Source organism: Sceloporus occidentalis, unplaced genomic scaffold, assembly GCF_023333645.1.
Source record: "Sceloporus occidentalis isolate IW3139 unplaced genomic scaffold, rSceOcc1.0.p SCAF_7, whole genome shotgun sequence".
NCBI classification, from domain to species: domain Eukaryota; kingdom Metazoa; phylum Chordata; class Lepidosauria; order Squamata; family Phrynosomatidae; genus Sceloporus; species Sceloporus occidentalis.
The window spans coordinates 11,405,858-11,423,460 of record NW_028316987.1 but is presented as its reverse complement, the minus strand read 5'-3'; positions in this window follow the sequence as shown (position 1 = coordinate 11,423,460).

Sequence of the window (17,603 nt, the reverse complement as noted above, 5' to 3'; positions counted from 1 at the left end):
TTTTTTGTTTGTTTGTTTGTCCATTTGTCTGTACAGAAAACTGCAGAGTCTTACATTTGATCTAGCACAAAGTTCACAAAATTATTATGCTTCATTACTAATAGTATTTGGAGGTTTTGAGCCATGTACAAACAACAGTGCAAAAGAGCGGCAAGGTTATTCTTGCATACACAAGAATCCCTTCCCGTACCTCACTCTCCAAATTTAGAGTAGTAAAGGCTGAGTGAATCCTCTTTATAACTGATAGAACACAGGAATGTAAATTTTTGCTAATTTTCATATCAAGGGAAGCAACTAGTAATTTTAGAAGTTTCCTTCTGACGGTGAGAACGTCTCTGAAGTATTCAACCACTGGTCACAGTTCAAGCCATATTCTGCACCAAAGACAAGCAGTTGCGGTCCCTTGCAACCAAGAGAATGCTGCAGATGTGTGGTGATTTTTTGCAGACAGCAGCATTTTTCTGTCCAGAAATTGGCTGCCTATTTTGCGCAGAATAGAATGTGCAAAAAAATGCTGGTTTTTGCTGAATTTTGTGTAGAGCTGTAAAGATTCTTAGTGCCTTATTGCATTACAAAAGTAAGTTCCTTTCTATTACTGAGGCAGATAGCTATAAAAGTGTGCCTTTTGTCACACTGGAAAAATCTGTTTGGCAAAAGACATATTTTTACAACCATCTCCTTTTGGAAAGAGAACAGAAGTACAATAATGTCACACAGAGGGGTAAGCAGAAACTTTTTTTTCTTGTTGCATCTTTGCTTACCTTTGTAATGTGATATGGTGCTGTGTATGCAAAAGGATCTTGTATCACCTTTGAGACAAACTGAGCAAAAGATGTTAGATGCAAGATGCAAAGATTCCTCTTACTCTAGGGTTCTTTTCTCCAGGGCTTCCCAACACTCAAGAAATATATATATATATATATGTATGTATGTATGTATGTATATATATATATGTATGTATATTGACTCTTAAAAACCCATTTTCAAATATACTTGTCACAACAGAAAGCATGATGGAATGGAACAAATTAAACTAACTCTACAAAAGTAAATCAGTACTCAAAAGGGGAAGAGCACATAGCAGTGTGTAAAGTAATTTCTTCCATTTCTCTGTCAGGATACAGCTGGTGGCAATGGCTCTCCATTTCCTTTTATTTGTCTTGGTTTTCCCCTTTCATCCCAATATGATGCTTTGAAGCTGTCACATGGTATCTGGCCATCAGTAAAGTACTTCTGGGTAGCTGAAGTCTGGAAAATAACAAGGATGTGTTTCTGAGAGCATCTTTAGTGGCTAAGCAACTAGTCTGGTTTCTTTATTTTTTTTTAAACAGAAGATGTCCCTGAAGGATGAAGTATTTGTATTGTTTCAAAAGTTATGTTACAACTAGAGTCGGCCCTTCCTATGCACGGATGTTTTTACACACAGATTCAAGCATCCACAGTTTGAAAATGTTCAAAAAAAGTATAAATTTCAAATATCAAACCTTGATTTTCCATTTTTTATAAGGGACACCATTTTGCTATGTCATTATATTTAATGGGACTTGAGCATCCAGGGATTTTGTTATCCACGGTGGATCTTGGAACCAAACCCCAGCATATAACAAGGATCCACTGTACATAGTTACATTTCCAGGGTCTCCCAAACACAGCCAATTACTTTTACAATTTCTTTGAATTACAGTTTTCTTTAATAGATTCTCTCTTGTTTGGAAGAAATTGGACAATTACGATCAAGAAAATAGACTGATATGCTACAAGCAGTTCACTTGCAAGGAAAATAGGTAGCGAGGCCACAATGAAAACAGTACCAGTTACATTACAAAAAAAGATCATGTTATATCTCATTACATTCCAGGTTGGTTCTCTCTCATCTAAAGTCAACTTGATAGCACTTAACAACTTTTAGAATTCTGAAAAAGTGCTGAATCTTCCCAGAAATTCAAGTTTGCAAAATGATGTGTGGATATGGATGTGTGAGGACATCTAGTGGTCCACAAGGGCAATTCCATTCATTCTTGACTTTGAACTTTGTGACTTGCACACCAAATGATTTTCAGAGCCCTTGTATGCTCCAGTTGTGATTCCCTGGGTATAGAAGAGTTCCCCCATCTGCATTTTAAGACCAGAGGTGTGCAGAGAAAGACAACAGCTCTGTGGAGAGCACAGGTGCCACATGCAGAAGATCCCATGTTTTCTCTTCTTCAGACTAAAACAAGGGGAGGAAGATCAAATGGTAGGTGATTGGAGAGGCCAGAGTTTTTTGTTTTTTGAACTACAGATCCTAGAATCTTTTAGCCAACATGACCAGTGGCCGTGGTGGCTTAGGATTCTGGAAGCTGTAGTCCAAATATAGATCCCCCCTCCACAAAGCTCTGAGAAGGAACTCTTCCTGTGTGTAGCCGGGTGTAAATCTGTTACTAGAGCAGCGTTATAGGAACAAATAGTACAAGGCTGTGTAAGCATAAGGTTGAGAGCCAGCATGGTGTAGTGGTTTGGGTGTTGGGAATGTGACCCTGGAGACCAGAGTTCGAGTCCTAGGAAGTCACACACTCTCAGAGGAAGGCAATGGCCAACCTCCTCTGAATAAATCTTGCCAAGAAAACCCTATGACTTATAGGCACACAATAACAGCAACAGTTTAAGGCTACCTTCCTAAGTGCCTTTCTTCTGAGAGGTCAGGATATGACATGACTAGAGATCAGGTGATATGTATGTGGAGTACAGCCACCTACACATTTTTTCACTTTGGAAGATATGCAGGATGATCAGATTTTGCTCATTCTCAGATGCTTGCATCATCAACACATATAAGGCTAAGTGAGAGGTTTCCCCCCCTCTTTGCTCATCTTGTCCAGGGCTGTGTTTCAAAAAGTCCTTAAAAGTAGTAAATGTTCAAGGTCTATATAGAGCCCGTCTTAAATCCTTCAAGACAGGGTTGCCAGAGTGAAAACTGGGAGAGGGCTCCTGTACCTTTAATGGTTGTACAGAAGAGGGAATTTCAGCAGGTGTTGCTTCTCATGCAACCAGGAAGCAAGCAATATCTGCTGAAATTCCCTCTTCTACACAGCCATTCAAAGCACAGGAGCCATCTCCAGCTGGGGTTGGCAACCCTACAAGATGAGGGCTTCTCTTGTGTTTTCTGGGCTCCTGCACGACCCGATATTTTTCAGGTACCCCAAATCTTAGGATGGCAGGTCAGCAACCACTGTAAGATTAGGAATTTACTGCTACCAATATGCTGTGACCATGCTTCTCAGAAATGGCCGAGAGGAGGAAGAGTGGGTGCCAGCTATGCTCATAACAGAACCCCCGCCCCAGCATTTGGTATGTAATGTGAGACCATTTTCTGCTGTATACCAAAATCTCAGGCATTTTCTGTGGTAAGCATAGCTGGTACCTGCTTTTCCCATCCACTCATTTAAAAATGGGATCTGGGAAGTTCCATACAACACCAAAACAGGACAGGATTGGTTGTTGTTATGTGCCATCAAGTTGACTTCAATCTATGGCAACCCCATGAACGAGAGGCCTCCAAGTCATCCTGTCATCAACAGTGTGCTCAGGTCCTGCAGACTCAAGGCTATTAGCTTCCTTGACTGAGGGCTTTATCACACAGGGAAAATCGGGGGAAAGTGGGGTTTAAACAGACATTATCCGATGAAAATCACATGATTGCACTGAAGATTTTCTCATGACGTTGCGATTAAAGAGAACTTATCCCGACAATAACCAGGTAATAATCAGCAACAAATCATTAACGGGGAAATCCCGTGAAGGATTTGTTGCTGTTTATTACTTGGTTATTGCTGGGATAAGTCCTCTTTAATTGCAATGTGTGTGAAAGTCTTCAATGCAATTGTGTGATTTTCATGGGATAATGTCCATTTAAACCCCCTCTTTCCCCCCTCTTTCTCCCCATGTGATAAAGTCCATAGTCTATCCATCTGCAGTGCAGTCTTCCTCTTTTCCTTCTGCCTTCTGTCTTGCCGACCATTATTGTCTTTTCTAGTGAGTCATATCTTCTCATGATATGTCCAAAGCAAAACTGGATTAGAGGAAACTTAGAGCCCGAATAGACAGGTCAAAATAAAGCTGCTTTGGGTCACTTTGGAAGTGTGCTGTTTAAATGATGCATGCATCCTAAAAGGACTGGAGCACACCTTTGGTTCAGCTTCTGGCCTCTTAAGATGCATGCGTCATTTCAACAGTATACCTCCAAAGTGACTTGAAGCAGTTTGGCCTGTCTGTTCAGGCCCTAACTCAAGAAATCAGAAGAATATTAAATACTTAGAAGGTTGGAGGAAAGTTCTGTGGATATCTTAGACTGCTAAAAGAACAAATAAATGAAATTAGACTCAAGCTCTGTCTGGAAGCCAAGATGACTAAACTGAGACTGCTGTGCTTTGGAGGCGAGATAACCAGTCCCTAAACAAGCAACATCCCATACAAAAAAGGACATCTGGGAATCCTAGTTAGAACTCCGTGTCCCTAGTTACAGGCACACTTTTCTGAGATGCTGTACCTGTTGTCTATTTAGAGGTGGCAGGAGAAGAGGACATAGGTTCAGATTATGCAGATTTGGGGGGGGGGGCACTGGGAATGGTCAATGGATAGGGAGATGTTAATTTGAGCAAGATTGCTACCAACCACAATGGACTCATGAACTCCTTAAATGGGACTATCCTTGGTGGATCTTGAGATGTTTGGGTGTGTATTGTTGTTGTCAAAAAGACACTGTGCAGTTTTGAAAAGTGGACACTCTGAACCAATGGATCTTACACAGATCATTCTGGGGGAAAGTTTTTTAAAAAAATATAAAATTCACCTTTTCTATACATTCTTTGGATTGGTAATAAGGCGTGTGTGTATTTGGGTGTGAAGGGCCAGACAGTTCCCCTTATTAAGATGGGCCCTTGGTCATGGACAAGAAAAAAATAAGTGTGGGGAGAGGAGAGACCCTGTGTTCTCATCATGTTTATTCAGTCACCTGATCCTAAAGTAGATGGCCCATGACCAGCCTGAGGAGTTTCAGTTCCCAGTCCCAGACAGAAATATCTCAATTGAACAGTGCTTAGTAGACCTTGACATTATACTTTTAGCCAGCTTGGGGTTTGAGATGTAAAGAAATGACTGCAAAGCACCACGTTTCTTTTTTTATGACTGGAAAAAAAACAAACCCAGATGCTACAGAGCAGAGAGGGATCTAGGCTTGTGACTTACAAGGCGGGAAGGGGCTTCACTCTTAAGTGAAATAGGCATCTTCAGGGTGATGACTATGGCAAAGATGGAGTTAGAAACAAAATCATTGAAAAATGTATGGGGGATGATGACATGCAACCGTCTCACTAAGTTCTCATTAGGATCAAAACCCAAGCTTGTTTTACACAAATAGAAGTTAAAAGGATAAACCAGATATCCCTAGAGCTAGAAGGAAGCATCTCAGATCACAGTTTATTTCCTAAGAAAATATCTTGTATTAAAAAAAAAATCTCATTTTCCCATTGTCTCCCAAAAGAAAGAAAGTGATTTTGCTCAATTCTCTCTGAATATTATCCCCCTGTTATTGTTCTGTGGCAACTGCCGCATCTCCAGTAACACTCCAAAATGACATTAGATCCAGGTAAAAGTGGAGAGTGCAACATAAAGTACACAAAACTGCGGTGAGAAACTAAGGAGCGTATTGCAAATAAGGTGTCTTACTTCTTCTGGCTTCAATTCTGGGTCCGGGATGCCCCCAGACCCAGAATTGCCACTGATTTCCAAGCTCCATGACTGCACTTACACTGCAAAATTAATGGAGTTTGACACTGCTTTAACTACCATGGCTCCATGCCATGGAGTGCTAGGATTTGATATTTTTGTGAGATATTTAGCCTTCGCTGTCAGCAGATCTATTGTGGCTCTGGTGCCACAACAAACTACAGATCCCAGCATTCCATAGAGTGGGGCCATGACACTTAAAGCAGTGTCAAATTGCATTAATTCTGCAGTGTGGCAGCAGTCTATGACAGCAGTATGCTCCCAGTACACCCCATACATGTGTGGGAAGCAAAGAGACATCAATGCTTGTATAAAGTGGTTAGTGAGAGACAAGATAATGCTTGCCCTTTTGTTTCACCGTTTGGTATCTTTCTTTCGTCTATGTACTCAAGTCTTTTGCTTCCTTCTTGCCTGCAAAGGTCATGTCCCTCTTCTCTCAAAAAGTTAGCCTTCCTTTGTCTGGCAGGAGCATCTGTGGGGCTCCAACCCTAATAATGGATGCTAGCTTACACCAGCACATAAGAGCCAGCTTTTAGGGGCTCTTGTAACCAAGTCTAGGTCAACATCTTTTGTTTATCTCATTTACTATCCTAAGATGCATTTCCTGAGACAATAAACATAAGTTTCTCTCTCTTTTTTAACCTTATAAAAGCATCTAGAGTCATTTCTCTTGTTTCTACCGCAAGCTTACATTGCGCTAGCCCAGATCCACTCTGTTTAATATAGATGCAAAATGTTCTTGCAGGATGGACACACACACACCATCCAGCCACCATGTTTCCACTCGGTACAGCCCAGTGCCAGAGCCAATAACAACTGCAGCCACCAGTGCTCAGTCAGGTGTTCCTTGAGGTCTGGGGCAAAGGGCCAGGAATCCCCCTCCCATCTTCACAAGCGCTGTGTTGTGATGAGCACAATGCACAAAGGAGGTGGAAGGAGAACCCACATGACACGCAACACCCACATAGCTTCCTGTGCAGGATGCCTGCAGCAAGTGCATGCAGCTTTTCCTGAGACCAAAGGGTTCAGGAAGTCCCACCCTGGGAGGAGAATACTTTCTTGCCAAGCAGACAAAGGAAGGAGGCATCCACAGCTCCACACGGACAGTGGCAAATTGCAGTTGCTCATTACATTGTTTGAGTCAGGGCTTGGGAACATTTTCCTGTTTGGACTTCCGCTCCTAGAATCCTCTGGCCAACACGGCCATTAGGAGTTATGGTCCAAAAGGTAACCTTCCCAAGTCCTGATTTGAATGTCTCAGGGAAGGAATGTATAAGTCCCCCCACCCATCCACTTTTTGCATGTCCACAGGAAACAGGTTAAAGAATACAGACTTTCCCCGGCTTTTGACACCACGCTTTCTGATGCCTCACTCATTCAACACTTGCAAATTACAGACATGTTCCATTAATTCAACAGGGGTTCCACTCTCTTATCAGTTCTTCTTGTCTACAAAACTCGCTTGGGAATGCTTGCATGCACTTTTGTATATACACATAGTGTGTTAATGTATATACACATAGTGTGTATAGTGTGTATATACACATAGTGTGTTAGGTATCTTTGGATACCTAAATTGTATTTCTAAATGCTCAGTTGAACTTTTAGGTTACTGTAAGGGGGACTCAAAATTGCACCAATTGCACCAAGTGTTAGCCAATCCTTAAGTGCTTGACAGGAAAAAAAAGTAAACAGAAATAATGCCAGGACCAACAAAATGGGTGAGCACATAGGAAACAATGATTTAAACCCTATTGTTAGTCCCGAGCAGAGCCACTGAAATAATTGGGTTTACCTATGTGTCAACTCACTAGTCAAAAGTTGATTCAGTAGGTCTGCTCTAGTTGTGACTAATTATGAGGATCCAAGGCATAGACTTCACAGATACCAGTGCTTCCTCCATACCCAAGGAGGGCTGATCTGGCAGTTTCAGTTTCTCCCATATTTGACCGTTGAAAAATTTGGTATATCCTGAACAAAAGTGAACTGAAACAAAATTCTCATTCCTTCTTAGAACATAAGCAAATCTGGCAGTTTTGCTTTCTCTCACATTCAAATTTTTCACATTTTGGTAAAGTCTAATCAAAATCAGACTGAAGTGAAATTCTCACCCATCCATAGTGGGAATGGGGAAATCTGTCAATTCTACCTTCTCCCACATTTACACTTTGTAAATTTTGGTAAATTCTGGCTGAGTCAAAGCATAAAGTTTCCACAGGTGGAATTTCTCCTGTCTCTTCTCCTTGTAAACCCACCTTTTGCATGTTGCTCATCCTTAACACAGCCATATTATGGCCAATGGAGAGTCGGGGATGTTTGAGAAACATCTGGTTTGTGTCTTTATAGCTGGATGCACAAGGGTACAGACATCCTATGATACTCACAAAGGGTTCTCTAGAGGTAAAGGATGATACTTTGGGCATCAGATGTACCTCACTCTCCACTGGCCATTATTATATGGCTGTGTTAGGATGAGCAGCACACAAAAGATTTACAGGAGGTTTGGCTTGCTAAGTGTGAAAAGCAGAGGATTCCAGCCTCCTCTATGGATTAAAAAATGAGTTATGCAGATGCAAAGTGGATTTACAATCCTCCTCCGTTTTCATGGGGGATCTGTTCCAGACCCCCCATGAAAACAGAAAATCAAGCATATTCAAGCCAAAGGCATGCACCACATTTTAACCTCCTCCGTTTGCATCCTGTGGATAGTCACGGGACACAGATCCCAAGTCTGTGAGAATGGAGGGAGGACAGTACATCCATTTTGCAAAGAGATTGCCAATCCCTGTTTTAAAAAATGAAATGAAATGAAAATGCCAATAAACCTAGGCCGGAGGTGGAGGCGGAGGTGGGGGGGCAAAGTGTGGCTGTTGGACTGCAAATCCCATCAGAGCCAATGAGAAGGGATGAAGTGACTGTCCAACGACATCTGGAGGGCAGTGTTTTGGCCACCATATCCTAACAGAATGGTCAAATATGTCAGTTTTCCTTTTTCTCACATTCAGATTTCCATGCACTGTTACCAGCGCTCAGAAATAAGCAGAAACAAAATTCTCCCTGTTCCCTAATCTTAATCCTGTCAATTGCAGTAAATGGGGGGGGGGTGGAGTAATAAATAATCAACCCTCACCCCAGCTTAAACTTTAAGCAATTCTCTGTAAATCTGCTCTTTTAGGGGAGGGATTGGGAAGAGTATTATGGATTTTTGTTAAGTGGTTCTGTAGGAATTTCTGTGAGTATGGAGAGGGGCTAATTTTGGCTCTCTGTTACAGGAAAAAATGCATTTGTGAGGTATCTGAGAATTGTGTGTGTGTGCGATGGTTTTACACCCTGTAACTTTATGCCTTTGATAATTTGCACACAGGGCCAACCAATTCTGGCATGTAGGCTCCAAAAGGTTCCCCTCAAGAGAAAGTTGTCCTTTTGGCCAAAAAAACTGCCCTGTTGTCAAGAGAAATGTTGACCATAATCCATCCCAAAGTAAATACAATTCCAACCAGAAATAAGCATGTCCTTAAATCTCTTTCGCTGAAATTAGTGGAATATTAAAGTACTTCATTTCAGCAAGGATGGACAGATATACTGTACCTCCATTAACAAAGTACTGTAGATGTATTCCTAGGCAATACTTCTTTAATAGAATATTTGGTAACAGAGGGAGAAATACCATGGAAAGAATATGGATACATTCTCACGCCACAACAAAGGAAAGCAGCTCATCATGTTCCAGCAACCTTTTTATCCAAAATTAACAATATGCACATGACAAGCAAAACAAGCAAGTCAGGTAAACTTTCTATTATTAATTATGAATAAAGAAAAAACATCTTGAACTTTCTGGAGATCACTCAAAAACTTATTCCAACCCCCCTCCTCCACATCGCTAGCCTCCACTTTTCTTATGATGGTTGAATTTACGACGTTTTAAAAAACATACTGGCTGTAACTGGTGGAACAGGCTTATTTGTTCTCCCCTTTACTCTCTGTTTTCCTGTTCACATATGCTCAGTAATGGATTCTGGAGGCATGTGTTGTTAATCATGCTTGTCTGGTGGAGGCATACACAGCTATAGTAGGACTATCTAAAGCAGAATCCTATTTTTCCTCACCTCAAACTTCATTGCATTGTTTACTGTAGACTGCACTCCAGAACCACAAGTCTATGTTTCTTCAGCCTTCTTTTACCATTGGCCTAATGCTAATGCTGCCAAAAAACATCCGGCTAGACAGAAGGCAAGGAGGAAATGTGGGCTGAGGTAAAAGGCTTAGTGAAAAGGAGCTTCTTTTTCAAAACTTTGGGGCTATACATTACCGCCCCAAAGGGGCAGTCTGCAGCCGCCCCATTACTGGCCAGACTGGTGCCACAGCAACCGAACACCACGGCCCCGATCTGGCCTCTAGAGAGCACAAGAAGGAGCAGAAAAAAGGGTCCCTTTTGCACCCTCTAAAGGGCATCACAGCCATGGCGGTGCAGCTTTGTGATGCCCTTTTGCCGCTGCATCATCTAGATGCAGCACCAGGGCCGCGCCATGATGCCACATGCCGTCTAGAAGGGTGCGTGGCATCATGGCATGAAGGGGCAGAGCCAGAGCATGCAACATGTGGACGCTGTGCCATGGCTCCGTCTACAGACCGGCACAAAGTGCCAGTCTGTATTGCCCCTTTATTAATTGAGATATGCTTTGCTTTACTCTTCCCCTTTCCCCCCTTGTTCTTTCAGATGTCTTGTCTCCTGTATTCCTTACATTTCTGAACGCAAGAAAGTTTTATTCAAATTCTCAAAAACCACACAGTCAGGGCTGGCTGCATTGTTCAGGGCCTTTGATAGGAACACATGTGAACTGTGGATCCGGCAGGTGTTCTTCCTGTTACTGTGCCTGTGGAGGAAGAAGAGGCGGAGAAGGAGAAGCCGGTTGCAAAGTGGAGTGCTCCTTGGCTCATGCTTCTCTTTTTTAAAGCAATATTCAGCACTGAAGAATCATCTCTGAAAGGAAATAGAAACCCTTATTTGCTCCTTTGGTGAAGAGCAGGAAATGCATTTGTGCTGTTTCTGGAAAATCAAAGAAGCCGTTTTGTAAATCGTTGAGAGAGCATTTGATTTCAAAAATGTAATGAAGTTCTGATAAGGTGGGAGTAGAACAATGACTGGGAGAGCGGACAGTGTTGTTCAACCATTTCTTAGCTGTACTGCAGAATCCAGAGAGTTAATGTGTGCATGTGTGTGTGTAGAGTGGATTCCTAAGAAGAGCCCTGCTGGGTCACACCCAAGGCCCACCTGATCCAGCACTTTGTTCACACAGTGGCTAACCAGTTCATCATGGGGAACCCATCAGCAGAACAGGAACACAACAAGACTTTCCCACTCATGTTTTCCAGTCAACTGGCCTTGTGAAGCAGACTCCTGAAACTAAAGATGATGTGAGCATGACTAGTAGCCATCAGCCTGCATCATGTTGGTGAGCCCTAGCAACAGTATACCCATGTTTCTTGCGCGCGATCGCAACAAATACTCTCACACTAAATTGCGCTTATCCAGACATTATACCATCCAGAAATTGATCATGTAAAAGGCTTTCTCACTACATCACGTTGATCCCATAAATGAAGTGGAATTGTCCTGTGAATGAAGTGGAATTGACCCCTCGTTTCCTGACATTTGGTATTATCAAACCATCCCATTAATGCAATTCCATTTCCCTGAGGGGACATGACAGGATCAACACAATATAGTGAGAAAGACTTTCATGCAATCACTTCCACTTGCACTTTCTGGATAGGATAAGGAGGCTAGTCCCCATGTGATAAAGTCCCTAAGGTGAACCTATCCTAGGATTTTCTTGACAAGTTGTGTTCAAAGGAGGTTTGCTTTTGCCTTCCTCTGAGGCTGAGAGTGTGTGACTTGCCCAAGGTCACCCAGTGGGTTTCCATGGCCAGGCAGGGATTCAAACCCTAGTCTCCAGAGAGACTCCAGTACGAAATGGACAGTTTAATTTTTTATTCTTTTCCTAATGACCTCCAAAGTGGGATTTGACTTTTTCACAGCAGCTGCACGTTTGGTCAACATTTTAAATAAATAAACAAATTAATAAATATGGTGCTATTATTTGTAACCCTAAGATCTCTTTCTTTAGATTTTTCTTGGATTTTGTGCCAAAGTTGCAGCAGTGATCCATGCCAAACCACCATAAATAATCTAGTATTGCTAACAAATGTGGCCACTTCGCTTCCCAAAAAACACGGATCAGTTATTAACAGGTTAAAAAGCATTAGTCCCAATCACCAAAGTAGGGAATTGTTACTGCAAATAGGAATTTTTCTGCCATGATCTGACAGCGTCTCAGCAGATGATGGCACCAGTCTGCATCTGGTTATGGGGCTTAGCCAGCTATTTCTCTAATCTCCAGTGCTCTTCCCCATCCACAGAATGCCTGTTAGGGGTGGAGGGGACTATTGCAGCAAAACCTTAAGTCCTGGAATAGGGAGACATTGATGATTGTAGAGGACAGAAAAGAATACAAACCTTGACAACAACCTCACACACACAAGCATAAGGTAGATTTATGTTTACATGTGTCATTAAAAGGATACTGGCCTATGAGTGTTTTCCATTTACACTGAACTTGAATCTTTTTCTCAAACTCTCTGAAAGCATTCAGGCAAAGTTCAACAAGATCGCCATCGCCAAGAGAACATAGGACTACAAAACAGGGATGTGTCGGAATTTCCTGTGGTATCTTTTTGATCCCAGCTCACAAATCTAAAAAAGGTTCTTCACAGATTTGGTTTGGGTTGGACTGGATGGCCCTTGTGGTCTCTTCCAACTCTACGATTCTATGATTCTATGATTTGATGGAAAGAACACTGCATGTTAAAAATTTGAATATGAGATAATGTGAAATGGATCAATCTGTCCCCTATCCAAATCCAGAACTGTGAGAATGTAGCTCTTAAAAGACACAATCCCTCTGGATTCAACTGTGTGTATGTGGTACTGAACTGAGGGTGACACCTTTTCTTCTTATATCAGGCACCTTATTTTTAACAGCCAGATGGTAGGTGGGTGCAATATGTTCTTGCCCATAGTAGCCATGTCTATTGAATTTCATCCATGGGGTGGGGCGAGGGAGGGAAAACTTGTGGTTCATTTTCAATAAGAGCACTCAATATTTGCAAACTTATTCATGAATTTAATAGAGAATGTGAATAAGGTGAAAACAAAGCAGTCCTTCCCAAGACTCAAACTCAATTGCTGTGCAGACAACCCATGTTATGACTATCACATTGCATGCTTCTCCACCTGCTTGTAGTTCAGGACAATTTTATACCCTTAGGCCATAGACAGAGAGTGGGATATTTACTTTTTGGGCAAAATTTCCAGAACCCCTCCAGCTAGCATTGCTAATGGTTTTTGGAAGTTGTCATTGAAGAAAATAACAATTCTAACATCTTCCCTAGATTAACCATAGTGATTAGATGCTCCTAGATAGGGTCAAAATATCTTGAAGGCACCAGAACCTGTCTGATCTTGGAAGCTAAGCAGGGTCAACCCTGGTTTTTACTTGGATGAGAGACCACCAATGAATAACAGGTATTGTAGGCTATATTTCAGAGGATGGAATTGGCAAAACCATCTCTGAATATTCCTTACCAAAGAAACCCCTGCAAAATTTATGAGGTCACTGTAAGTCAACAGGCGACTTGAAAGGACACACACACAAAAACTGTCACTCTCATGATTTCATAGGATTTTGCCAGGTCAGTTAAAATGGGATAATACTGCCATAATTGCGCAGTGGGGTTTGCAAAGAAATTGTTCTCAGACTTCAGCTATCGGAAGGTAAGTTGTGTTTTGCGTGACTGCTTAATCCTTCCTGCTCTTCACCTTCCCATCCCACCCATGATAGGAAAGTGTCTTCTAAGGGCTGTGAAAACCTCTTTAAAGAATTTTAAAAGATCTTAATCAGTCTTAAATTTCTCACCTTTTCAGCAACTGTGTGCTTATTTGAGGTGGGAAAGAATGTGTGGGTGGTTTTAGGCACAACTCAGGCCAAGGTGATTGCTAAGAGAAGGAGAATGAAAGGTTATCTGGGCAATTCTCAGGGATGACATAGCCACACAGGAGAGGAAAACACTTGGGTTGGCTGCCAGCAGTTCAGAGGTTTCACTAGTAGGTTCCTCTACAACAGGGGTGTCAACCATAAAGTGTAAGTAGCAGCAGAACTGCTGGTGTCAGAGCTGCCAACAACTTAGGTGGAAAAAAATATATACAAATACAAATAGCCCTATTCAGTGCCACCACTAAGGTTTGTGTCACCTGCTCCCATAACACACCATACAGAATCCTTGGTAATGTTTTTTGTACTAATGTTACTCGTAAATTCAGTATACAACTGGATATAATGGTAGCAGTTGTGACTTAAACAACTAGCAAAATAAAAAAATTATACCTTTAAATTACAATATCATATGCACAGCCTAAATGTATTTGCATGTACGCAGTTTTATGTGGTTATGGATACAATGTTTTGAAAGACAATTTTAAAATAACACTTTAATTTTTAAAATTTAAAATTTTAAATGTATTTTTTAAAAATTTTGGAAGCCTCTCCTTTCTCCTCCCACTGAGCTTTATCACATTCACATCATCTCTTCCACTGAGCTCCAGCATTTTTAAGGGATACAGGTGAACAACACAAACTGTTTATGCCAAAAGGCAAATGTTTTTGGAGCAGTGTGTCATCCCCTTTAGAGTGTTATCTGGTACAGTCCGCACCTCTCACACTCTCTAATCACACTCCTGGTCCGGTTCTGGATACAATCTGGCAATCCTATGTTAAATGAGTTACTCAAGGATGAACCTATTTGGAGGATAGGGTTTAATATTTTGGATAACTCCTTTAAAGCTCAAACCAGAGTGGATTCAGAGTGGATTCATTGTTCCCATTGTCATGGAAGCCACCAGCTGTGACTCCCTACTGTGATCTATGCAATTCAGGCATTTTCAGAAATTAAAGCCCTACCAATTGTAAACTGGAATACTTGCAAGTAAATCTAGCTTGCTACTGAAAGATTATAGATAATGGAAGTGTAGTGTAAAGTAGCCTTCCCCAATCCAGTGCCTCCTGGGAGCTTTTGGATTACAACTCTCATCAGTCCCAGACAACTGCCTGAGACACTGGAGGTTGCAGTGCAAAACATATGAAAGGCACCAGCCTCATAATTTTGGATGTAGAGAAAAAAAGCAGAAATGTGTCCTTTCCCCTCTCCTATACCCTCAGAATCTATATTTCAGAGTCATCCAACTGAATCTTTTGGCAGTAGATTTAGGGTGTACTTTGACAGTGGATCCTCTTCCAATGTTGTCATCTGTAATGTTTCCCTATTATGGGAAAATAACCCTGTTTCCATATGTGGTTACCACAGGGAAGAGAAGTTTGGGGAAACAGATTTTATCAAATGAAGACAAAATCATGACTTTTCAGTGGAAAAAAAATACAGATGCAAGATGGACACATCTGATGGATAGGAAATGTGGACTTCCATTTCTTTTGGATTTTGTTTTAAGCCTGTGTCACATCTTTATCAATACTAGATGCAGAATTCAGCAGCTGGATAATTTCTGCTTTAATTTCATCCTTAAAAATATGTTTCTCATCCTTAAGACAGGCCTGAAAATGTGTGGGAATTCACGATGGTTTGACATAAACCACTGAGTTCCTGAGCAGCAGCATTACCTATGAATTCATCCAAGTAAAAATCAGCTGTTCAATGAAGAGCAGCTTGGGCTTTCTAGCAGATCCATTTCTTATGCAGAAAAAAATCCTTCTTTGGTGGCAATACAGGTAGATGTAGTGATGAGGAAATAGATGTTCAACATACACTTTTAGGAGCCAGTGCATGCTATTATTTGTGTTGGACAATAAGCCACAGTTCAGATTTTGCCTTGTCCCTGAACACTAGGCATCCTTACCAGTTAACTATAGTGTGACACATGCAGTCATGTGCATATGCGGTTTGGAAGTTTGTGTGGGGTGCTAGAAGTGTTGTTTCCCTCTTTCCTGTAGGCTGGTTTTCTCATCCAAATTACCACCTCCAAACTGTTGTGTTTTTTTCTTCCCACACAGGAAAAATATTATTTATTTTGGTAGAGGCCAACTTTGGTAAGAAAAATGGTCTACATGGAAAGACCATTCAGCTTGTAGCATTCTGAAGTTGCTTTACATATTAAAAGAGCACATCTCAGATCACCAGAGGCAATATTCACGTGACTGAGCATGAAGTATCCTGTGACTCTCCTTGTTCTTCAGCTTTCATGTCTCGATACAGCAAACTACAGAACCAGTGGACTGACACAAACACAGAAGCCTGAAGGTCACACAAGACTGCATTGTTCCTTGTTGCAGTCTCTGTTCACTGGTTTCTTTAATGCCCGTAATACAGCAAATCCACACATACATAACATAGCTGTGTGCCCTTTGGTTGACAAAACTGTGCCATGTCCCCTCTTCTGTTTAGATTTTTAAATATCATTTAGCCTGGTGAAGAATTGTGGAGAACTCAAAAGCTAGCATACATTTGTGGAATTTTAGATGGACTCAATAAAGGGACAATCTCCCCATGGATTTTGGTTTTTGCCCCACATTACCCTTTAAAAACATCTAGATGGTAACAAACAGATAAAATGAAACAAACAGAAACTTGATTACTTAAAAAGTATGCTGTATTAAAAATATATCCATCACTGTACATTGTAGAAAAGGCTTTATAAAAACAATAACAAACCTACCCACGAAACCTGGCATCATATTTCCATTATCTGATCCATTTAAAAAGGCAACTACAGAACATGCGCAGCAAACGGTTTTCAAAGCAGAAATAAGCTGTTGCACTGGCCTCAAAGAGAAACCCTCAAATAGCAGTTTTCAGAGGATCTCTTACACATATTTATCTAGATTTAGGAAAACATCTACATTGTAGAAATAATGCAGTTTGATGCCACCACTTTCACTGCCATGGCACCATCCTACAGAATCCTGGGATTTGTAGTTTTTTGAGGTGCCACCATTCTTTGGCAGAGAAGGCGAACGACCTTATAAAATTACAAATTCCAGGATTCCATAGCTGGTGTCAAATTGCATTATTCTTACAATATAGATGCACCCTCAGTTGTTTCTTCTTGCCACAACACAAAAGCACATCATCAGGATTGCCCATACATGTGATGCATAAGTGCTTCTAAAGGGAACACTCCTAGCACTACCAATCGAAAGACATTGTACAGTTATTCCATCTTTCCCTTGTTAAGGAATTTTCTGCAGTAAGGGAAAGTAAAAGTGAAAGCAGTGGGAAAACATTCCACATATAAAGCAGATTTTGTCTTGAAGCATCCAATGTTGCTCTCATTTGTTTTCACCATCAAAAAGGACTTGCTATGTCTTCCTAGTCAAAAGGGCAAACTTGCCAGATGAAGCTGCCTTTGGCTAACAGTTGAATGAATTTGGAAAACAGTATAATACAACCCCATTGTCCCCACTTCCCAAATGTTCCAAACATGTCCTAACTTAACATGATTGAGTTAGGCAAAAAAATTAAATGTACACTACATGGAGCAACCTTTGTTGTGCTACCTATGCCACCGGCACAAGCAGGAAACAAGAATTTTCTAGAGAATCAAATCTACCTTTTTATCAAATAAACCAGGGGAAAGGCATGGAATGGGTGTGGCAATCATCTTAAAACAAAATGTAACCTGCCTACAAGCGGCAGCAAAAGAAGTGGTTACCTGATGAAAGCTGTAAACATGGGATCACTTGAGTGCCAGTTTTGGAGAAAAGTCTGGG